The following is a 25,876-nucleotide window of genomic DNA, read 5'->3' on the forward strand; positions in this document are numbered from 1 at the left end:
CTGTGTATTTCCCACAACTGGATTTTGAAATGTTATACAATCAGAAGCATTTGAGAGAGATTGGCTCTCTCATCACAGCAGCAGGCCCCAGCGAAACAGGCCAAGGGGCTGGGCAGACGCTTTCATTACAGGAATCATGAGGATAATGCCCCATACTGTTTGACCAAATCCTGGTTTAAACTTTTTCTGAGGTGCACCATAATCAATTTTCAGCTCGCACTGATGCGACAAATTAAAAATGTAACTCGCACAGCTAAATCAAAGGGTTGCAAAATGTGACTAAATGGTCACCATCTGGAGCCCTGCCCCTTTACATAGAACCCTGTATTAGATTCAAAAGTTAGTTTTTTTGACTTTTTGGAACAATGTAAACACCACAAAACAAATGAAGAAATTCCAGTATTTTCTAACAACATTAAGTTGTAAAGTTACACCAGCATAGCAAAAATACAGTCATCCCTCTCTTCCCCAGTACAGTCATCCCTCTCTTCACCAGTACAGGCATCCCTCTCTTCCCCAGTACAGTCATCCCTCTCTTCACCAGTACAGGCATCCCTCTCTTCCCCAGTACAGTCATCCCTCTCTTCACCAGTACAGTCACCCCTCTCTTCCCCAGTACAGCCATCCCTCTCTTCCTCAATATAGTCATCCCTCTCTTCCACAGTACAGCCATCCCTCTCTTCCACAGTACAGTCATCCCTCTCTTCCACAGTACAGTCATCCCTCTCTTCCACAGTACAGTCATCCCTCTCTTCCACAGTACAGTCATCCCTCTCTTCCACAGTACAGTCATCCCTCTCTTCCACAGTACAGTCATCCCTCTCTTCCACAGTACAGTCATCCCTCTCTTCCACAGTACAGTCATCCCTCTCTTCCACAGTACAGTCATCCCTCTCTTCCACAGTACAGTCATCCCTCTCTTCCACAGTACAGTCATCCCTCTCTTCCACAGTACAGTCATCCCTCTCTTCCACAGTACAGTCATCCCTCTCTTCCACAGTACAGTCATCCCTCTCTTCCACAGTACAGTCATCCCTCTCTTCCACAGTACAGTACTGATCAAAGAGGAGGGAATAACAAGGATGTGTGTTATTTATTTCTGCATCACTGTCCTCCAAGACTTTTCTGAATTTCCTCTTCACTTCAGTTTGTTGTTCAATTCATGCACCTTGGAGAGTGAGGTAGTGACAGTGTTCCCTTCCCTATACATGCAGTCATACAAATGTAATTGTTTAATATAGGCTGGTACCATTGCCTTTAGTTTCACACATCAAAGCACATTTATATGCATGTGTTTTGGCTGCTGGGTCTACAGTGTCTTTAGAAAGTATTCATTTTGTTGTGTTACAGCCTGAATTCAAAATGGATTAAATATATTATTTTTTTCACACATCTACACACAATACCCCATAATGACAAAGTTATCATTTTAAAAAAAATACATTTTGTTGTTGGGGTACGCCCACAACATTTCCAACAAGAAAAGGTGCTTTTTAACATACCTAATTAAAATAAATTGGAAAGAATTTTAGGTCATATTTCATTGAAATCTGGAAACACTGGGCAGTTACTTTAAGTTTACAAAAATAAAATTGGTTCTGCAATGTTGAAAATCCAATAACAAGGTGTGGTATTTGTATTTATTATGGATCCTCGTTAGCTAATACCAAGACAACAGCTACTCTTCCTGGGGTTCTAAACACATTAAGGCACATCACACAAAAAACACAACAATATTAAAATCTATGTTTGTGTAGAGTGTGTGTGCTAGCGTGTGTGTGAGTATGTGTGTGTGTGCCTGTGTGTGTGTCTGTCTTCACAGTCCGTGTTGTTCCATAAGGTGTAGTTGTATCTTTAAAAAAAAAATCTGATTTTACTGCTTGCATGAGTTACTTGATGTGGAATAGAGTTCCATGTAGTCATGGCTCTGTGTAGTACTGTGCGTTTTCCATAGTCTGTTCTGGACTTGGGGACTGTGAATAGACCCCTGGTGGAATGTCTTGTGGGGTATGCATGGGTGTCTAAGCTCTGTGCTAGTCGTTTGAACAGCTTGGTGCTTTCAACATGTCAATACCACTCACAAAGACAAGTAGTGATGCAGTCAATCTCTCCTCTACTTTGAACCAGGAGAGATTGACATGCATGTCATTGATGTTAGCTATCTGTGTACATTTAAGGGCCAGCCGTTCTGCTCTGTTCTGGGAAAACTGTAATTTGCTTATGTCCCTCTTTGTGGCACTTGACCATATGACTGGGCAGTAGTCCAGGTACAACAAAACTAGGGCCTATAGAACTAGTTTTGTTGATAGGAATGTCAAGAAAGCAGAGTAACACTTTATTATGGACAGACCTCTCCCCATCTTAGCTACTGAGTGGACAGCTTGATGAAAGCCAGTCAATATTTAAGTCACCCAGAAAATATACCTCTCTGTTGATATCACATACATTATCAAGCATTTCACACATATTATCCAGTGTGGTGACCAAAAGGTTTTTTCAATTTTTACTTATTTTAGAAGAAGTAGGGAATTATTTATTTTTTTGCAACTGTATGTAGACACTGGTATGGTGCTGGAGATAATGAATATGAGGTTGAAAAGTGGAGGAATTGCCCTTTAATGAGAGTGAGAATAGGAGGGTTATCAAATGCTCTCGCTTGCTGTGTACCATATGGGTCTGTGCGTCAGCCAGGCTCTAGCTGGGTATAACGTCCCTCTCTGAACTGCAGTCATGTTTTGGATGCCAAATGGCTTGTAGTTATCCAGTCAGTCAGCCAGCCAGCCTGATGCACCTAGTCAGTAGTCATCCAGCAGGGCAGACCAGATGTTGACAGGCCTGAGTGAGGAGGAGGCCAGGGGATCCTTTTTCCCTAACCCTAAACCTAACTCTAACCCTAACCCTAACCTTAACCCAAAAACCTAACCTTAACCCTAATGCTAAACCTAACCCTAGCTCCTTACCCTAACCCTAAAACTAACCCTAGCTCCTAACCCTAACCCTAAACCTAACTCTAACCCTAACCCTAACCTTAACCCAAAAACCTAACCTTAACCCTAATGCTAAACCTAACCCTAGCTCCTTACCCTAACCCTAAAACTAACCCTAGCTCCTAACCCTAACCCTAAACCTAATTCTAACCCTAACCATAATTCTAACCTTAACCCTAACCCCCCTAGAAATAAAATGTGACCTTGTGGGGACCAACACAATGTCCCCAGTTGGTCAAATGTTTGTTTGTTTGCTATTCTTGTGGGGACTTCTGGTCCCCACAAGTATAGTTAAACACATCCATACACACACACACAAACACAAACACACAATTATACAAAGAGTGGGTCTCGTCCTGGATGCTGATAGGTTAAAACCGCATTCCAGCCGGTGTCTATTCCACAAGTTACCACCAGCTAAATCTATGATGTTAAAATGCCTATTTACTCTGTTCCATCTGACTGCACAATCCACTGTCTCATCAGCTCAGCCAGGCACTTTATAAACTTGATCTCCGCTATAAAAAGCATCTAGACATTATCTCCCATTTATTTTAGACTAGCATTTGGTTTTTCAAATAAACAAGCCCAGGTAAAAACTTAAAGTAGTCTTCTGAATACCTAACCCTGGGATAGAGTTGTATTTTTCAGTGGGACTATTACACAAATTCTAATGCCAAAGACACACCAGAATGGCTTTCCAATAGGTTTTGAGTATATTGCGTAGATCTGTAGGGAAAAAATCTAATGTAATTCCATTTTAAGGCAGCAAAATGTGAAGACGGTGCAAGGGGTGTGTAGACTTTCACTAGTGATTGTATATATTGCCACACTTCTTCACATGGTTCTGTGACTTGTCGAACGAACAAATTATCTGACTGCATTTATACAATTGTACTAAAACTTCCTGTTTCCATCACAGCTGTTGTGATTTTAAAAAATACGGTTTGACTTTACTCGTTTAAAAACTGTGGATGGAAACTTGGTTTGTAACTGTGATATGTGATTGCCTCACCTTCATATGTATTTGGAAAGTGTTTAATTTGGCTCTATACTCCACCACTTTATGTATCTTGTACCCCGATTTCAGGAAGTCATAAGTATTTGGACAAATTCACTTATAGTGTATTCAAGTTGTCAAAAGATTATTGTTTGGTCCCATATTCCTTGCACGCAATAACTACATCAAGATTGTGAGTTTGTAGAGTCACAAATCTATTTTAGAGCCCCCAAAATGCTAGGGTCCGCCCTGCACATATTCAACTTATTAGCCTTGTTACAAGCTTTGGTTTTTCCATTTATGTTTTGAGTTGGACTTTAGTACGTATGGCACGTTAGTACGTAGGGTGCACCGATTGGCGTTACCTCATTAGTCAGTATGTGTTACACCTGTGCTGGTTGTCCATCTCGTTAGTAGGAAGGGGTTTCACCTGTGCTGGCCCAGATGCTATTTAAGAGTGGCTGGCCTAGTGCTTCAGTTGTCTTGAGAGATGTGGAGGGTCAACACCTTTAGTTGGCTCGCCCTATTTTGATTTCTAGACAAACAATCCTTTATCTGATCTTCCCTGTTTTCAGATTTGCTCCACTTTGTGGTTTGCTTCCTGTCTTTCAGTTTGGTGTGGGTTTTTCTTTTGTTGACCTCTTCTTTGGCAAATTTAGTGGGTGCTCATGGTGGGTGTTTTTAGGTTCCAGTTGTTGTTGCTAGTCAACTTTCAGTGGACACCCCCACGAGTGTCTTTCAGAAACCCTCCTAAAACCCCACCTGTTCTGTTTTGGTTGTTGGTCAGTGACTCGTTGTTAGTGCCCCCTTCTGTTTGAGTGACATTTTTTGTTTTCTTCCTGGGGAACATAACAGCCTTATGAACATAGCAACTTTGGTAACACTTTACTTGACACCAAGTCATAACACATTATGACACGGTCATAACCATGTCATAATATGTCATAACAGCTGACATAACATGTCATAACCTGTCATAATATGGTCATAACACTGTCATGACCCATATATTTACACCTGTTGTGACATGTATTGTGTTATTTTATGACTGGTTATGACACCTACAAAAGAATGTCAACACCCACATTTATTAAAACAATTATTCCCTGCCAAGACGTTTCCTTTCGTTTGGAAGTTGTAGTGAACTCTTTACAGTCATGTTTTTTTCCCATCATGTTTTAAATAACTTGCCAAAAATACACTATGACGTTGTCATGAAGCATTATGACCATCCTGTGTCACTTTACTTGGACTTAGATAATACACTTTATGACACTGTCAAGAAGCATTATGACCATCATAATCATATAAGCCAGATAGGCATATCAAGTACCCTTATGTCAGTCATCAGTCAAAAAGAGGGTGTCTTGTCCTGCTCCTGAAATCTGCTCCTGCATTCATCCCAGCCATCAGCAACAGAGCATTAGGGTAGATGCATGTCTGACATCAATGTGTGAATAATTACAATGATAATTTAATATGGTACATTTCAGAAAATGTTATATAAGATAAACAAGTAGGCTATGGTGTAATGGAATGTTTTAAGTTGTGTGGTAGGTTTTGACATTCTAATGTAGGTGTCATGACCAACCATAAAAGAACTACTGTGGTTGGTTTTGTGGGGTTTGACATTCTCATGTAGGTGTCATAACCAGCCATAAAATAACACAACATTTACATTTACATTTACGTCATTTAGCAGACGCTCTTATCCAGAGTGACTTACAAATTGGTGCATTCACCCTATAGCCAGTGGGATAACCACTTTACAATAGTTTTTTTTAAATTATAATTATTTATTTATTTTTTTGGGGGGGGGGGGTTAGAAGGATTACTTTATCCTATCCCAGGTATTCCTTAAAGAGGTGGGGTTTCAAATGTCTCCGGAAGGTGGTGAGTGACTCCGCTGTCCTGGCGTCGTGAGGGAGCTTGTTCCACCATTAGGGTGCCATAGCAGCGAACAGTTTTGACTGGGCTGAGCGGGAACTATGCTTCCGCAGAGGAAGGGGAGCCAGCAGGCCAGAGGTGGATGAACGCAGTGCCCTCGTTTGGGTGTAGGGACTGATCAGAGCCTGAAGGTACGGAGGTGCCGTTCCCCTCACAGCTCCATAGGCAAGCACCATGGTCTTGTAACAGATGCGAGCTTCAACTGGAAGCCAGTGGAGTGTGCGGAGGAGTGTGCGGTTTTCCTGCAAGAGTTACATTTCAAAAAAGGAGAAATTGAATATTTAAAGAGGAGCTGGGTTGGAGAGGCCTATGCTGCCACCTACTGTAGTAACAGCAGAGGTGTAGGCATCCTGATAAATAAGAATACACCCTTTTCCCTTATATCCCAGCACACGGACCAAGAAGGACGTTTTCTAATGTTGAATTGTACCTTACATGGTGAAAAATACACATTGATTTCATTTTGCATCCCACCAGGGGCAAATCTGTTGTTTTTAGATAGAATTCAAGCTATATTAGATCAAATCCCAACAGGAACTATTATTTTAGCAGGCGACCTAAATCATACATTAGATAAGATTGACAGACGTAGCAATAAAAAAGTACAATTAAAGGAACTTCCAAAGCGGCTGAAAAATGTCATCTCTGCAAATAATTTACAGGACAATTGGAGATTACTATTCCCAACGACAAAAGACTACTCTATTTTTTTCTATTTTTTCTCAAAAAATGCACTCAACAATTTACTGGGTTCAGAAATCCATGTCATAGTGATATCAGATAATTCTCCAGTATCATGATGAATTACACCAACAGAAAATACACTTAGCGACAGAATATGGAGAATGAACAGAGCGCATCTACATGACCTGAAATTTATTTAATGTGTTAATGAAAAAATTAAAACCATTACCATTAGAAATGTAGACATTAAATTTTTTACATTTACGTCATTTAGCAGACGCTCTTATCCAGAGCGACTTACAAATTGGTGCATTCACCTTATAGCCAGTGGGATAACCCACTGGGATAACCCAGTGGGGGGTAGAAGGATCCTTTATCCTATCCCAGGTATTCCTTAAAGAGGTGGGGTTTCAAATGTCTCTGGAAGGTGGTGAGTGACTCCGCTGTCCTGGCATCGTGAGGGAGCTTGTTCCACCATTGGGGTGCCAGAGCAGCGAACAGTTTTGACTGGGCTGAGCGGGAACTATGCTTCCGCAGAGGAAGGGGAGCCAGCAGGCCAGAGGTGGATGAACGCAATGCCCTCGTTTGGGTGTAGGGACTGATCAGAGCCTAAGGTACGGAGGTGCCGTTCCCCTCACAGCTCCATAGGCAAGCACCATGGTCTTGTAACAGATGCGAGCTTCAACTGGAAGCCAGTGGAGTGTGCGGAGGAGCGGGGTGACATGAGAGAACTTGGGAAGGTTGAACACCAGATGGTCTGCGGCATTCTGGATGAGTTGTAGGGGTTTAATGGCACAGGCAGGGAGCCCAGCCAACAGCGAGTTGCAGTAATCCAGACGGGAGATGACAAGTGCCTGGATAAGGACCTGTGCCGCTTCCTGTGTAAGGCAGGGTCGTACTCTCCGAATGTTGTAGAGCATGAACCTACAGGATCGGGTCACCGCCTTGATGTTAGCGGAGAACGACAGGGTGTTGTCCAGGGTCAAGCCAAGGCTCTTCGCACTCTGGGAGGAGGACACAACGGAGTTGTCAACCGTGATGGCGAGATCATGGAACGGGCAGTCCTTCCCCGGGAGGAAGAGCAGCTCCGTCTTGCCAAGGTTCAGCTTGAGGTGGTGATCCGTCATCCATACTGATATGTCTGCCAGACATGCAGAGATGCGATTCGCCACCTGGTTATCAGAAGGGGGAAAGGAGAAGATTAGTTGTGTATCGTCAGCGTAGCAATGATAGGAGAGGTCATGTGAGGATATGACAGAGCCAAGTGACTTGGTGTATAGCGAGAATAGGAGAGGGCCTAGAACTGAGCCCTGGGGGACACCAGTGGTGAGAGCACGTGGTGCGGAGACAGCTTCTCGCCACGCCACTTGGTAGGAGCGACCGGTCAGGTAGGACGCAATCCAAGAGTGAGCCGCGCCGGAGATGCCCATCTCGGAGAGGGTGGAGAGGAGGATCTGATGGTTCACAGTATCAAAGGCAGCAGAAAGGTCTAGAAGGACAAGAGCAGGAGAGAGAGTTAGCTTTAGCAGTGCGGAGAGCCTCCGTGACACAGAGAAGAGCAGTCTCAGTTGAATGACCAGTCTTGAAACCTGACTGGTTTGGATCAAGAAGGTCATTCTGAGAGAGATAGCAAGAGAGTGGGCTAAAGACGGCACGCTCAATAGTTTTGGAAAGAAAATAAAGAAGGGATACTGGTCTGTAGTTGTTGACATCAGAGGGATCGAGTGTTGGTTTTTTGAGAAGGGGTGCAACTCTCGCTCTCTTGAAGACGGAAGGGACATAGCCAGCGGTCAAGGATGAGTTGATCAGCGAGGTGAGGTAGGGGAGAAGGTCACCGGAGATGGTCTGGAGAAGAGAGGAGGGGATAGGGTCAAGCGGGCAGGTTGTTGGGCGGCCTGCAGTCACAAGTCGCAAGATTTTATCTGGAGAGAGAGGGGAGAAAGAAGTCAAAGCATAGGGTAGGGCAGTGTGAGCAGGACCAGCAGTGTCATTTGACTTAACAAACGAGGATCGGATGTCGTCAACCTTCATTTTCAAAGTGGTTGACGAAGTCATCCACAGAGAGGGAGGGGGAGGATTCAGCAGGGAGGAGAATGTGGCAAAGAGCTTCCTAGGGTTAGAGGCAGATGCTTGGAATTTAGAGTGGTAGACAGTGGCCTTAGCAGCAGAAACAGATGAAGAAAATGTAGAGAGGAGGGAGTGAAAAGATGCCAGGTCCGCAGGGGAGTCTAGTTTTCTTCCATTTCCGCTCAGCTGCCCGGAGCTCTGTTCTGTGAGCTCGCAATGAGTCATCGAGCCACGGAGCTGGAGGGGAGGACCGAGCCGGCCGGGAGGATAGGGGACATAGAGAGTCAAAGGATGCAGAAAGGGAGGAGAGGAGGGTTGAGGAGGCAGAATCAGGAGATTGGAGGGAGAAGGATTGAGCAGAGGGAAGAGATGATAGGATGGAAGAGGAGAGAGTAGTGGGAGAGAGAGAGCGAAGGTTGCGGCGGCGCATTACCATCTGTGTAGGGGCAGAGTGAGTAGTGTTGGAGGAGAGCGAGAGAGAAAAGGATACAAAGTAGTGGTCGGAGACATGGAGGGGAGTTGCAGTGAGATTAGTAGAAGAACAGCATCTAGTAAAGATGAGGTCAATCGTATTGCCTGCCTTGTGAGTAGGGGGGGACGGTGAGAGGGTGAGGTCAAAAGAGGAGAGGAGTGGAAAGAAGGAGGCAGAGAGAAATGAGTCAAATGTAGACGTAGGGAGGTTGAAATCCCCCAGAACTGTGAGGGGTGAGCCATCCTCAGGAAAGGAACTTATCAAGGCGTCAAGCTCATTGATGAACTCTCCAAGGGAACCTGGAGGGCGATAGATGACAAGGATATTAAGCTTAAATGGGCTAGTGACTGTGACAGCATGGAATTCAAATGAGGAGATAGAGAGATGGGTTAGTGGAAAAATTGAGAATGTCCACTTGGGAGAGATGAGGATTCCTGTGCCACCACCCCGCTGACCAGATGCTCTCGGGGTATGCGAGAACACATGGTCAGACGAGGAGAGAGCAGTAGGATTAGCAGTGTTTTCAGTGGTAATCCATGTTTCCGTCAGCGCCAAGAAGTCGAGGGACTGGAGGGTAGCATAGGCTGGGATGAACTCTGCCTTGTTGGCAGCAGAACGGCAGTTCCAGAGGCTGCCTGAGACCTGGAACTCCAGGTGGGTGGTGCGTGCAGGGACCACCAGGTTAGAGAGGCAGCAGCCACGCGGTGTGAGGCGTTTGTGTAGCCTGTGCGGAGAGGAGAGAACAGGGATAGGCAGAGGCATAGTTGACAGGCTGCAGCAAATGGCTACAACAATGCAGAGGAGATCGGAATGAAATGAACTAAACATCTGGGAAAGGAGAGAGCGGGGCCTCCCTCACCACAACTCCCAAATATAACTCTCCCAACTTCCACCTCAGAAACTATAATTGTTTCACTGAAACACCCGAATATAACTCTCCCAACTTCCACTTTAGAAATTATAATTGTTGTAAACTACAGCGGTTCAATGTTTCTAGGAATAGACTCTAACTTACTTTATTCAGCTAGCTAACTTGGTACTTCCATGAAAACCGCCCAGGGCACCGTATCCTATGAAGCCATAGCTAACTAGCATGGTAGCATCCAATAACACACGGTTTAGCACCAATACTTGGTTACAACAAACTACCAATAGTGTGTTAACACACTAAACAGATAATTCGTGTCCGTGTCTAGTTCCTTTCATAACGCAGCAATAATTAAACGTTGGCTAGCTAGCACAAAGTCAGTCATGCTAGCTACACAAGTGGACTACACATCTCGAATGTTCAGAAAGGGAAGCTTTATGTTGCAAAATTCTCATTGACTAAAATTATATTGTATTTAGCTGCTACAGTACTGCTAGCTGGTAGTGTTGGCTAGCTAGCAATGGCTGTGGTGTTGACTTTGTTTGAAAAACGGCGTCGCTGCGAACGAATGTAGCTGGCTAAAATTATATTGTATTTAGTTGCTACAGTACTGCTAGCTGGTAGCGTTGGCTAGCTAGCAATGGCTGCGGTGTTGACTTTGTTTGAAAAACGGCGTCGCTGCGAACGAATGTAGCTGGCTAAAAGGATATTGTATTTAGTTGCTACAGTACTGCTAGCTGGTAGTGTTGGCTAGCTAGCAATGGCTGTGGTGTTGACTTTGTCTGAAAAACGGCGTCGCTGCGAACGAATGTAGCTGGCTAGCTAACCTCGATAGTTTCTCTATACTACACCTTTATCTTTGATACAAATACAACTATGTAGCTAGCTAACCTTTATCTTTGATACAAATACAACTATGTAGCTAGCTAACATTACACTAATCAAATCGTTCCATTGTAATGTAATGTGTCATATTACCTGCGGAGCGAAGTACAGCATGACTACTCACATAGAGGACAGATAAAAGCTGACCCCCGATATAATGTGGGATGCTTTTAAGGCGTACATTAGGGGAATGGTAATCTCATACTGTGCAAAAGTTACATCTGAGTTAGAAATTAAAATTAAATAAAAAGCCCATAAAAAAGCTTTACAGGGTAAAGAAGAAAATACAATTTCTGAACTTAAGCAGGAATAAGGTATTTTACTTTTGAAGAGAGCCAACAACTACAGGTTAAACTCAAATAAAGCATACTACTTAATGGAAAATAAACCTGGTATCTCGCAGCCTCACAAAAATGAATACATGCCAAACCAGTTAAGATTTTAAAAGATAAAGATACAAATGTGTTATATAGAAACAGCAATGCGATTAATGCCAATTTTAAAAGCTTCTATGAAAATCTATATAAATCAGAATTAAACAACAGCTACAGCTTTCTTAGACTCAACAACCCTGAAGCAATGTTTTTTTTATTGTGTCATTTAGCAGACACTCTTATCCAGAGCGACTTACAGTTAGTAAGTGCAAAAATGTATTTGATTTATTTTTGTTGTTATTATGTTGTTTTTTCATACTGGCCCCCCGTGGGAATCAAACCCATAACCCTGGCATTACAAACACCATGCTCTATCAACATCCCTGCCAGCCATTCCCTCCCCTACCCTAATTGTGCGCCACACCATGGGTCTCCCAGTCGCAGCCAGCTACGACAGAGCCTGGATTCAAACCAGGATCTCTAGTGGCACAGCTAGCACTGCGATGCAGTGTCTTAGACCACTGCGCCACTCGGGAGAGTACTATCAGCAGACAAAAAATAATCACCATGAAGACAGATCACCCAAAAATAAATATTAGATACTATTAAAACATTTGTGCTGATAAAAACACCAGGAATGGACGGCTTTCCCATAATATTTTATTTAACAATTTGGGACAAAGTCGCACCCCTATTTACACAAATGACAACACATGTCACTCAAGTTTGTGCTTCCTAGTTTCATGTATTAAACAGTTATTTCAGTTATATTAAAACCAGGAGTCCCCTGCTGATTACAGACCCATAAGTTTATTAAATTGTGACAATAACATAATAACAAAGCTCATAAGCAATAGAATGGCAAAAATCTTACCATCTTGATACATATCAATGAAACAGGGTTTATTAAAAATATAAAATGTACAAACAAATACAGGAACATGTTTCAGTTCAATACAATACGCTAAAAACAAGATTTTGATTTATTAATAATGGCTGTTGATGCCAAAAAGGCTTTCGACCCTCTTGAATGGTCTTTTCTATTCAAAACTTTGGAAGCTTTCAACTTTTCAGCAGAAATAATACATGTAATAAAAATATACACAAATAATACATGATCTGATTAAATTGCTTTAGAAAGGGGCATAAGACTGGGATATCCTCTCTCCCCCCTCCCATTTGCACTGACAATTGAACCGCTTGCAGAAGGAATTAGACATGACCCAAATGTAACAGGTATCAGTATTGGTAAACTTGAATATAAACCAAACTTATTTGCACATGATCTCCTGATATACAGTGCATTCAGAAAGTATTCAGACCCCTTGACTTTTTCCACATTTTGTTACGTTACAGCCTTATTCTAAAATGGATTAACCTCTACTGGATCGGTGTCCCATAAACAGGACAGTTGTTGCTCATTATGCATAATGTGACTACAATTACATTGTAAACAACAGCCAATTTTCCGGGACATAAACGTGTCTTATATGGGCAGAAAGCTTAAATTATTGTTCATCTAACTGCAGTGTCCAATTTACAGTAGCTATTACAGCAAAAAAAGACCCTATTGTTTGAGGATAGTGCACAACAATAAAACACTTTTATCACCGCGACAGGTTGTCACACCCTGGCTCTGGGGACTCTATATGTTGAGCCAGGGTGTGTAAGTTCTATGTGTTTTTGTTCTATGGTGTATTCTATGGGTGCTATTTCTATGTTGGCCAGAGTGGCTCCCAATCAGAGGCAACGAGTGTCAGCTGTTGCTGGTTGTCTCTGATTGGGAGCCATATTTAAACTGTCTGTTTTCCCTTTGTGTTTGTGGGATCTTGTTCCGTTTGGTTTGTTCCGTTTCGGTTGTGTTATACCGAGGACGTCACGTTTTCGTTTTATTGTTTTGTTCGTGCATTCATTAAATAAATAAATATGTTTGCAACTAACGCTGCGCATTGGTCTACTCTCTACGACGATCGTGACAGAAGATCCCACCATACCAGGACCAAGCAGCGTGTCCAGGAGCAGGCAGCCTGGACATGGGAGCAGATCTTGGACGGGCAGGGGTCCTGGACCTGGGAGGAAATGCAGGCCGGGATGGATCGCCGGCCATGGAAGGAGACTGTAGAGGCGCGACGGAGAGAGGAGCAACGGCGTAATCAGTGTCGTCGTCGGACGGACGAGAGGCAACCCCAAAAAAATTTTAGGGGGGGGGCACAGGGCATGGACGACGGGGCTGACGGAGGCAGACAAGGGGCGAATTCAGAAGGCCACCAGGTTACGGGAGCCATTGGTGAGAAGAGGGAAGGAAGATGTAGAGGCGCGGCGAGAGGTACTGAGGTGTATTGCCAGTCCGGTCCGGCCCGTTCCTGATCCCCGTTTAAGGCCAGTGGTGTGTGTTCCCAGTACGGTCCGGCCTGTTCCTGCCCCTCGCACCAAGTGTACGGTGCGCGTCGCCAGCCCGGCCCGGCCTGTTCCTGCCCCTCGCACCAAGTGTACGGTGCGCGTCGCCAGCCCAGTCCGGCCTGTTCCTGCCACTCGCACCAAGTCTACGGTGCGCGTCGCCAGCCCGGCCCGGCCTGTTCCTGCCACTCGCACCAAGCCTACGGTGCGCGTCGCCAGCCCGGCCCGGCCTGTTCCTGCCACTCGCACCAAGCCTACGGTGCGCGTCGCCAGCCCGGCCCGGCCTGTTCCTGCTACTCGCACCAAGCCTACGTGCGCGTCGCCAGCCCGGCCCGGCCTGTTCCTGCTTCTCGCATCAAGCCTACGGTGCGTGTCGCCAGCCCGGCCCGGCCTGTTCCTGCTACTCGCACCAAGCCAGGGGTGCGAGACGTCAGCCTGGTAAGGCCCGTTGCTGCTCCACGCACCAAGCCAGGGGTGCGAGTCGTCAGCCCGGTAAGGCCCGTTCCGGCTCCACGCACCAAGCCAGGGGTGCGCATCGTCAGCCCGGTCCGACCCGTTGCTGCTCCACGCACCAAGCCAGGGGTGCGAGTCGTCAGCCCGGTAAGGCCCGTTCCGGCTCCACGCACCAAGCCAGGGGTGCGCATCGTCAGCCCGGTAAGGCCCGTTCCGGCTCCACGCACCAAGCCAGGGGTGCGCATCGTCAGCCCGGTCCGGCCCGTTGCTGCTCCACGCACCAAGCCAGGGGTGCGCATCGTCAGCCCGGTCCGGCCCGTAGCTGCTCCACGCACCAAGCCAGGGGTGCGCATCGTCAGCCCGGTCCGGCCCGTTCCTGCTCCACGCACCAAGCCAGGGGTGTGCGTCGTCAGTCCGGCACAACCCGTGCCTGGGTCACCGGTGCCTGGTCAGCTGCTCCACACCGGAGCTGAAGCTATCCGCTCCTACGATGTCCAGTTCAGCTCCAGCCAGCGGGGCCAGACCGGACCAGGGGCGCTACGGGGGGATTATTAGAGGGTGGTGGTCTAGCCCGGAGCCGGAACCGCCTCCGAGGAGGAATTCCCACCCAGCCCTCCCCTGGTTTGTTGATGTTCAGGCGCGGTCGCAGTCCGCACCTTTGGGGGGGGGTACTGTCACACCCTGGCTCTGGGGACTCTATATGTTGAGCCAGGGTGTGTAAGTTCTATGTGTTTTTGTTCTATGGTGTATTCTATGGGTGCTATTTCTATGTTGGCCAGAGTGGCTCCCAATCAGAGGCAACGAGTGTCAGCTGTTGCTGGTTGTCTCTGATTGGGAGCCATATTTAAACTGTCTGTTTTCCCTTTGTGTTTGTGGGATCTTGTTCCGTTTGGTTTGTTCCGTTTCGGTTGTGTTATACCGAGGACGTCACGTTTTCGTTTTGTTGTTTTGTTCGTGCATTCATTAAATAAATAAATATGTTTGCAACTAACGCTGCGCATTGGTCTACTCTCTACGACGATCGTGACACAGGTTTGATACATTCACATCTGAAGGTAAATAATATACTTACATTCAGTAATCTTGCTCTGATTTGTCATCTTGAGGGTCCCAGAGATAAAGTGTAGAATAGTTGTTTGATAAAATCCATTTTTATATCCTAACACAATCCATGTTGTATACAGCTTGTGTCATGAAATCTGACTCATTCAACTTTCAACAAAACAATCGATGTAATAAGAAACGCTAAACCTGCTTTTACCCAGTTAAGACACTCAAGAATACAACCAAACTGCTTCATCATTCTACATTAGGTATTTCCCCCCCAAAAAACGATTTTAGTATATGAGGCAATGACCTCATTACGCACCAATGAGACAGGCAGTGTTCACTTGATTGGCTGTGTCTTGGTCCAATGACCACCTATCGTTCTGAAACATAGCTAGCTAGATAGCCAATGAGCTGGGCTTTACATGAGTATGTGAAGGTCCTTTGTCCGACAAACAGGCATTTTGTAAGAGATGTGCGCATTATGGTTAGTTCCTTATATGAATCGGACATGCCGCGTGCTAGTTTACATTACGCATTGGTTAGTTCTGTTCTACAAACTTTAGGAGGAGAAGCAAAAACATATTTTAGTAGAAAACCAACTGAGAATGTTAAAGCTAAATCGACCATCAAGTATTCACATTTGGATGAGACGTTTTGAGAAATTGACCGGGAGAGGGACACAGAAGGAATTGAGGAAGGATAAGGTAATGTTACTTTTTCCTTCTCCTGCTAATGTAGTATTTAAAATGGTTGCATATTCATTTGATATAGCTCTTTGATTTCTCTCTCTCTCATTTATATTTATACAGTTGAAGTCGGAAGTTTACATACACCTTAGCCAAATACATTTAATTTCAGTTTTTCACAATTCCTGACATTTAATCCTAGTAAAAAGGGCGGCAGGTAGCTTAGTGGTTAAGAGCGTTGTGCCAGTAACCGAAACGTTGCTGGTTCTAATTCCTGAGCTGACTAGGTGAAAAATCTGTCGATGTGCCCTTGAGCAAGGCACTTAACCCTGATTGCTCCTGTAAGTCGCTCTGGATAAGATTGTCTGCTAAATGACTAAAATGTAAAAATTCACTGTCTTAGGTCAGTTAGGATCACCACTATATTTTAAGAATGTGAAATGTCAGAATAATAGTAGAGAAAATGATTTATTTCAGCTTTTATTTATTTCATCACAATCCCAGTGGGTCAGAGGTTTACATACACTCAATTAGTATTTCGTAGCATTGGCTTTAAATTGTTTAACTTGGGTCAAACGTTTCAGGTAGCATTCCACAAGCTTCTCACAATAAATTGGGTGAATTTTGACGCATTCCTCCTGAAGGAGCAGGAGTAACTGAGTCAGGTTTGTAGGCCTCCTTGCTCGCACACGCTTTTTCAGTTCTGCCCACACATTTTCTATAGGATTGAGGTCAGGGCTTTATGATGGCCACTCCAATACCTTGACTTTGTTGTCCTTAAGCCATTTTGCCACAACTTTGGAAATATGCTTGGGGTCATTGTCCATTTGGAAGACCCATTTGCGACCAAGCTTTAACTTCCTGACTTATGTCTTAAGATGTTGCTTGAATATATCCACATCATTTTCCTTCCTCATGATGCCATTTATTTTGTGAAGTGCACCAGTCCCTCCTGTAGCAATGCACCCCCACAGCATGATGCTGCCACCCCCGTGCTTCACTGTTGGGATTGTGTTCTTCGGCTTGCAAGCCGACCCCCTTTTTCCTCCAAACATAACGATGGTTATTATTGCCAAACAATTATATTTTTGTTTCATCAGACCAGAGGACATTTCTCCAAAAAGTATGATCTTTGTTCCCATGTGCAGTTGCAAACCATAGTCTGGTTTTTTATGGCAGTTTTGAAGCAGTGGCTTCTTCCTTGCTCAGCAGCCTTTTAGGTTATGTCGATATAGGACTCGTTTTACTGTGGATATAGATACTTTTGTACCTGTTTCCTCCAGCATCTTCACAAGGTCCTTTGCTGTTGTTCTGGGATTGATTTTCACTTTTCGTACCAAAGTACGTTCATCTCTAGGAGACAGAACGCGTCTCCTTCCTGAGCGTTATGACGGCTCCGTGGTCCCATGGTGTTTATACTTGCGCACTATTGTTTGTACAGATGAACGTGGTACCTTCAGGCATTTGGAAATTGCTCCCAAGGATGAACCAGACTTGTGGAGGTCTACCATTTTTTTCCTGCGGTTTTGGCTGATTTCTTTTGATTTTCCCATGATGTCAAGCAAAGAGCCACTGAGTTTGAAGGTAGGACTTGAAATACATCCACAGGTACACCTCCAATTGACTCAAATTATGTCAATTAGCCTATCAGAAGCTTCTAAAGCCATGACATAATTTTCTGGAATTTTCCAAGCAGTTTAAAGGCACAGTCAACTTAGTTTATGTAAACTTCTCACCCACTGGAATTGTGATACAGTGAATTATAAGTGAAATAATCAGTCTGTAAACAATTGTTGGAAAAATTACTTGTGTCATGCACAAAGTAGATGTCCTAACCGACTTGCCAAAACTATAGTTTGTTAACAAGAAATTTGTGGAGTGGTTGAAAAACAAGTTTTAATGACTCCATCCTAAGTGTATGTAAACTTCCGACTTCAACTGTATATACATATACAGTGAGGGAAAAAAGTATTTGATCCCCTGCTGATTTTGTATGTTTGCCCACTGACAAAGAAATGATCAGTCTATAATTTTAATGGTAGGTTTATTTGAACAGTTAGAGACAGAATAACAACAAAAAAATCCAGAAAAACGCATGTTAAAAATGTTAGAAATTGATTTGCATTTTAATGAGGGAAATAAGTATTTGACCCCCTCTCAATCAGAAAGATTTCTGGCTCCCAGGTGTGTTTTATACAGGTAACGAGCTGAGATTAGGAGCACACTCTTAAAGGGAGTGCTCCTAATCTCAGCTTGTTACCTGTATAAAAGACACCTGTCCACAGAAGCAATCAATCAATCAGATTCCAAACTCTCCACCATGGCCAAGACCAAAGAGCTCTCCAAGGATGTCAGGGACAAGATTGTAGACCTACACAACGCTGGAATGGGCTACAAGACCATCGGCAAGCAGCTTGGTGAGAAGGTGACAACAGTTGGTGCGATTATTCGCAAATGGAAGAAACACAAAAGAACTGTCAATCTCCCTCGGCTTGGGGCTCCATGCAAGATCTCACCTCGTGGAGTTGCAATGATCATGACAACGGTGAGGAATTAGCCCAGCACTACACGGGAGGATCTTGTTAATGATCTCAAGGCAGCTGGGACCATAGTCACCAAGAAAATAATTGGTAACACACTACGCTGTGAAGGACTGAAATCCTGCAGCGCCCGCAATATCCCCCTGCTCAAGAAAGCACATATACAGGGCCGTCTGAAGTTTGCCAATGAACATCGGAATGATTCAGAGGAGAACTGGGTGAAAGTGTTGTGGTCAGATGAGACCAAAATCAAGCTCTTTGGCATCAACTCAACTCGCCGTGTTTGGAGGAGGAGGAATGATGCCTATGACCCCAAGAACACCATTCCCACCATCAAACATGGAGGTGGAAACATTATGCTTTGGGGGTGTTTTTCTGCTAAGGGGACAGTACAACTTCACTGCATCAAAGGGACGATGGACGGGGCCATGTACTGTCAAATCGTGGGTGAGAACCTCCTTCCCTCAGCCAGGGCATTGAAAATGGGTCGTCGATGGGTATTCCAGCATGACAATGACCCAAATCACATTGCCAAGGCAACAAAGGAGTGGCTCAAGAAGAAGCACATTAAGGTCCTGGAGTGGCCTAGCCAGTCTCCAGACCTTAATCCCATAGAAAATCTGTGGAGGGAGCTGAAGGTTCAAATTGCCAAACGACAGCCTCGAAACCTTAATGACTTGGAGAAGATCTGCAAAGAGGAGTGGGACAAAATCCCTCCTGAGATGTGTGCAAACCTGGTGGCCAACTACAAGAAACGTCTGACCTCTGTGATTGCCAACAAGGGTTTCGCCACCAAGTACTAAGTCATGTTTTTGCAGAGGGGTCAAATACTTATTTCCCTCATTAAAATGCAAATCAATTTATAACATTTTTGACATGCGTTTTTCTGGATTTTTTTGTTGTTATTCTGTCTCTCACTGTTCAAATAAACCTACCATTAAAATTATAGACTGATCATGTCTTTGTCAGTGGGCAAACGTACAAAATCAGCAGGTGATCAAATACTTTTTTCCCTCACTGTATATATATACAGTGGGGAGAACAAGTATTTGATACACTGCCGATTTTGCAGGTTTTCCTACTTACAAAGCATGTAGAGGTCTGTCATTTTTATCATAGGTACACTTCAACTTTGAGAGACAAAAACAAAAATCCAGAAAATCACATTGTATGATTTTTAAGTAATTAATTTGCATTTTATTGCATGACATAAGTATTTGATCACCTACCAACTAGTAAGAATTCCATCTCTCACAGACCTGTTAGTTTTTCTTTAAGAAGCCCTCCTGTTCTCCACTCATTACCTGTATTAACTGCACCTGTTTGAACTCGTTACCTGTATAAAAGACACCTGTCCACACACTCAATCAAACAGACTCCAACCTCTCCACAATGGCCAAGACCAGAGAGCTGTGTAAGGACATCAGGGATAAAATTGTAGACCTGCACAAGGCTGGGATGGGCTACAGGACAATAGGCAAGCAGCTTGTTGAGAAGGCAACAACTGTTGGCGCAATTATTAGAAAATGGAAGAAGTTCAAGATGACGGTCAATCACCCTCGGTCTGGGGCTCCATGCAAGATCTCACCTCGTGGGGCATCAATGATCATGAGGAAGGTGAGGGATCAGCCCAGAACTACACGGCAGGACCTGGTCAATGACCTGAAGAGAGCTGGGACCACAGTCTCAAAGAAAACCATTAGTAACACACTATGCCATCATGGATTAAAATCCTGCAGTGCACGCAAGGTCCCCCTGCTCAAGACGGCGCATGTCCAGGCCCGTCTGAATTTTGCCAATGACCCTCTGGATGATCCAGAGGAGGAATGGGAAAAGGTCATGTGGTCTGATGAGACAAAAATAGAGCTTTTTGGTCTAAACTCCACTCGCCGTGTTTGGAGGAAGAAGAAGGATGAGTACAAACCCAAGAACACCATCCCAACCGTGAAGCATGGAGGTGGAAACATCATTCTTTGGGGATGCTTTTCTGCAAAGGGGACAGGACGACTGCACCGTATTGAGGGGAGGATGGATGGGGCCATGTATCGCGAGATCTTGGCCAACAACCTCCTTCCCTCAGTAAGAGCATTGAAGATGGGTCATGGCTGGGTCTTCCAGCATGACAACGACCTGAAACACACAGCCAGGGCAACTAAGGAGTGGCTCCGTAAGAAGCATCTCAAGGTCCTGGAGTGGCCTAACCAGTCTCCAGACATGAACCCAATAGAAAATCTTTGGAGGGAGCTGAAAGTCCGTATTGCCCAGCGACAGCCCCCGAAACCTGAAGGATCTGGAGAAGGTCTGTATGGAGGAGTGGGCCAAAATCCCTGCTGCAGTGTGTGCAAACCTGGTCAAGACCTACAGGAAACGTATGATCTCTGTAATTGCAAACAAAGGTTTCTGTACCAAATATTAAGTTCTGCTTTTCTGATGTATCAAATACTTATGTCATGCAATAAAATGCAAATTAATTACTTAATCATACTATGTGATTTTCTGGATTTTTGTTTTAGATTCCGTCTCTCACATTTGAAGTGTACCTATGATAAAAATTACAGACCTCTACATGCTTTGTAAGTAGGAAAACCTGCAAAATCGGCAGTGTATCAAATACTTGTTCTCCTCACTGTATATACATACACACACACACACACACACACTCATTCAAGGGTTTTTCTTACTTTTTACTATTTGTTACATTGTAGAATAACAGTGAAGACATCAAAACTATGAAATAACACATATGGAATCATGTAGTAACCAAAGAAGTGTTAAACAAATAAAAATATATTTTATGTTTGAGATTCTTCAAATAGCCACCCTTTGCCTTGATGATGGCTTTGTACACTCTTGGCATTCTCTCAACCAGCTTCACCTGGAATGTTTCTCCAATAGTATTGAAGGAGTTCCCACATATGCTGAGCACTTGTTGGCTGCTTTTCTCTGCCATTCGACTCATCCCAAACCATCTGAATTGGGTTGAGGTCAGGGGATGTGGAGGCCAGGTCATCTGATGCAGCACTCCATCACTCTCCTTCTTGGTAAAATAGCCCTTACACAGTCTGGAGGTGTGTTGGGTCATTGTCCTGTTGAAAAACAAATTATAGTCCCACTAAGCCCAAACCAGATAGGATGATATATGGCTGCAGAATGCTGTGGTAGCCATGCTGGTTAAGTGTGCCTTGAATTCTAAATAAATCACAGACAGTGTCACCAGCAAAGCACCCCCACACCATAACACCTCCTCCTCCATGCTTTACGGTGGGAACTACACATGTGGACATCATCCGTTCACCCACACAGCGTCTCACAAAGACACGACAGGTTGACCCAAAAATCTCAAGTTCGGACTCCAGACCAAAGGACAAATTTCCACCGGTCTAATGTCCATTGCTCGTGTTTCTCTTCCCAAGCAGGTCTCTTCTTCTTACTGGTGTCCCTTTTGTAGTGGTTTCTTTGCAGCAATTCGACCATGAAGGCCTGATTCACACAGTCCCCTCTGAACAGTTAATGTTGAGATGTGTCTGTTACTTGAACTCTGTGAAGTATTTATTTGGGCTGCAATTTCTGAGGCTGGTAACTCTAATGAACTTATCCTCTACAGCAGGGTCTTCCATTCCTGTGGCGGTCCTCACGAGAGCCAGTTTCATCATAGCGCTTGATGGTTTTTGCGACTGCTCTTGAAGAAACTTTCAAAGTTCTTGAAATGTTCCGTATTGACTGACCTTCATGTCTTAAAGTAACGATGGACTGTTGTTTCTCTTTGCTTATTTGAGCTGTTCTTGAAATAATATGGACTTGGTCTTTTACCAAATAGGGCTATCTTCTGTAAACCATCCCTACCTTGTCACAACACAACTGATTGGCTCAAACGCATTAAGAAAGAAAGAAATTCCACAAAATAACTTTTAAGAAGGCACACATTTTAATTGAAATGCATTCCAGGTGACTACTTCATGAAGCTGGTTGAGAGAATGCCAAGAGTGTGCAAAGCTGTCATCAAGGCAAAGGGTGGCTAATTGAAGAATCTCAAATATAAAATATATTTCGATTTGTTTAACACTTCTTTGGTTACTACATGATTCCATGTGTTATTTCATAGTTTTGATGTCTTCACTATTATTTTACAATATAAAAATAAAGAAAAATCCTTGAATGAATAGTTGTGTCCAAACTTTTGACTGGTAGCGTAAAAATTCAGACCCTTTACTCAGTACTTTGTTGAAGCACCCTTTGCAGCGATTACAGCATCAAGTCTTCTTTGGTATGACGCTACACACTTGGCACACCTGTATTTGAGGAGTTTCTCCCATTCTTCTCTGCAGATCCTCTCAAGCTCTGTCAGGTTGGATGGGGAGCGTCGCTGCACAGCTATTTTCAGGTCTCTCCAGAGATGTTAGATCGGGTTCAAGTCCGGGCTCTGGCTGGACCACTAAAGGACATTCAGAGACTTGTCTCGAAGCCACTCCTGAGTTGTCTTGGCTGTGTGCTTAGGGTCGTTGTCCTGTTGGAAGTTGAACCTTCACCCCAGTCTGAGGTCCTGAGCGCTCTGGAACATTGCTCTGTTCATCTTTCCCTTGATCCTGACTAGTGTCCCAGTCCATGCCGCTGAAAAACATCCCCACAGCATGATGCTGCCACCCCCTTGCTTCACCGTAGGGATGGTGCCAGGTTTCCTCCAGACATGACGCTTGGCATTCAGGCCAAAGAGTTCAATATTGGTTTCATCAGAGCAGAACATCTTGTTTCTCATGGTCTGAGAGTCCTTTAGTTGCCTTTTGGCAAATTACAGGCGAGCTGTCATGTGCATTTTATTGAGGAGTGGCTTCCGTCTGGCCACTCTAACATAAAGGCCTGATTGGTGGAGTGCTGCAGAGATGGTTGTCCTTCTGGAACGTTTTCCCATCCCCACAGAGGAACTATGGAGCTCTGTCAGAGTGACCATCGGGTTCTTGGTCACCTCCCTGACCAAGGCCCTTCTCCCTCGATTGCTCAGTTTGGCCGGGCGGCAAGCTCTAGGAAGAGTCTTGGTGGTTCCAAACTTCTTCCATTTAAGAATGATGGAGGCCGCTGTGTTCTTGGGGACCTTCAATGCTGCAGAAATGTTTTGGTACCCTTCCCTAGATCTGTGCCCCGACACAATCCTGTCTGGGAGCTCTATGTACAATTCCTTCAACCTTGTGGCTTGGTTATAGACAAGTGTGTGCATTTCCAAATCATGTCCAATCAATTGAATTTACCACAGGTCGAGTCCAATCAAGTTGTAGAAACATCTCAAGTATGATCAATGGAAACAGGATGCACCTGAGCTCAATTGCGAGTCTCATAGCAAAGGGTCTGAATAATTATGTAAATAAGGTATTTTTGTTTTTTTATTTGTAATAAATTAGCAAACATTTCTAAAAACCCGTTTTTGCTCATTGTCATTATGGGGTATTGTGTGTAGATTGATGAGGAAAAAAATTAATTTAATCAATTTTAGAATAAGCCTATAACGTAACAAAATGTGAAAAAAGTCAAGGGGTCTGAATACTTTCCGAATGCAATGTATATCTCTGTCAAAATCAAATCAAATGTTATTTGTCACATGCGCCGAATACAACAGGTGTAGACCTTACCTTCCCCCTTACTTACAAGCCCTTAACCAACAATGCAATTTTAAGAAAGAATACCCCCCAAAAATACAAAAAAAAACATTCAATAAAAAAATAATAAGAAATAAAAGTAACAAATAATTAAAGAGCAGCAGTAATATAACAATAGCGAGACTATATACAGGGGGTCCCGGTACCGAGTCAATCTCCCTCTCCATCTGTCTTTTATGAGAGCTCAGCTGTAACTGATAGGTTGACTTGACCATCTGATGTCTCCATGGCGCTCTGCCAGAACCTTCCATAGGAACCTGCCATCCTCCAGCCTTCTCTCTCTCTCTCGCTCTCTTTCACTCTGTGTTCTTGTTATGTCCTTCCCTGTCAAATACAGATGCCTGTACAAGGACTGAATTGAATGACAGGATAAGCTATTTAGCCTCTTTAGGTCACTGTATGTCATACAATAATCTAACTTTGACTGGTCTGTTCTGAAATCTCTCAAGATTTTACGCCATATACTGTATTTACTCACTGTGACAGTATGTACATCTTCTAGTCTATTCCCATTGGTCTCTGTTGTATGTAGTGAAACAAACCCCTGTCGTTATATCATGTTTTTGTCATTAACCCCTTTCCTCCCTGTGTGTGTGTGTCTATCTGCAGAGCTACCCGATGGTGATGTCCACCTACCTTGAATTCATGGGAAGAGTCCTGCTGCAGAACGCTCGTTTCTTCTCCTCCCTCCTGACACAGACGGCCGGACAGTACAACCAGCAGGTGAAACATCATGCTGTTACAACTAGTAGAATGGTGGAGTGGCAGCCATGTTGGATTTACCATTATGGCCAGTAACTCTAACCTTCATTTCCCTCTGTTACCTTCTACAAGGGATAGTACCCCCCCACCCTCCCCCCCAACAGCAGCTTAAAGTTATTATGGAATCACATTCAGTCCAGGTTTCTCTCTGCTTGTGTATCTGTTGTGCTAATTTGGCTCTGAGCGCATCTCCAACTTGTCCCTGGTGGATCACGAATCTGTCTGGTTTGGGTTCCCCCCTAACTCCTAACTCCATCTCTTCATCTGAGAATACAGTATCTCCACAGCTCTCTCCCCATAGGAAAAACAAACAGCCAACTCCCTATAGCAGAGTCTGCATCGAAGGTTCACCTAAACTCTGTTTGGCTTCTTAGGCCTAATGAGATCTAACGGTCTGTTTACCTTCTGGTCAGGAATCAATCGTCCGAACCTGTCCCCCCCAATCCGTTAGCCTTTCTTTCTGTACTCATACAAGCCCAGAAGGTTTGGCTGTAATGATCCCCAAACTAGTGAAATAGCACGAAGACTTTATCCCCTGGGGGCATGTACCACAGGAGGTTCTTGGCACCTTAATTGGGGAGAACGGGCTTGTGGTAATGACTGGAGTGGAATCAGTGGAATTGTATCAAATACATCAAACACATGGCTTCCAGGTGTTTGATGCCATTCCATTTCTGTCGTTCCGGACATTATTATGAGCCGTTCTCCCCTGAGCAGCCTTCACTGGCATGTACTGTTGGAAAACATAGACCGCAAGGAGAATATTTATGGTCAACATTTCAACTGCAAGGCATTTTACAAGTCGAGACTTGTGGACAAGCCTCAGTGTCAACAATAACGTTTCCCTCCCTTCAACCCCCCTGTCTTAGTTTCTCGGATAAAAAAAAACAGAGTTGAAAGTATAGGCTCCCTATAAAAATAATACAATCTGACCCAAATGTTGCCCTCACAGATTGCTTCTCTGCCTCCTGAAACTCCCTTGTGCCTAGCTGTGAGCACCAATAGCCGGGTTTGGCAAACTGATCCGCTGATCAGAGTAGGCCAACAGATCGTAGGGAC

The 25,876-nt window shown here is 44.2% G+C and overlaps 1 pseudogene; it reads left to right on the forward strand.

Moving 5' to 3' along the window:
• The window catches only part of LOC121583088, a 254,041-nt pseudogene that overhangs the window by 210,014 nt on the left and 18,151 nt on the right, over positions 1-25,876 (forward strand).

The sequence above is a fragment of the Coregonus clupeaformis genome, chromosome 18 (genome assembly GCF_020615455.1).
Source record: "Coregonus clupeaformis isolate EN_2021a chromosome 18, ASM2061545v1, whole genome shotgun sequence".
NCBI classification, from domain to species: Eukaryota; Metazoa; Chordata; class Actinopteri; order Salmoniformes; family Salmonidae; genus Coregonus; species Coregonus clupeaformis.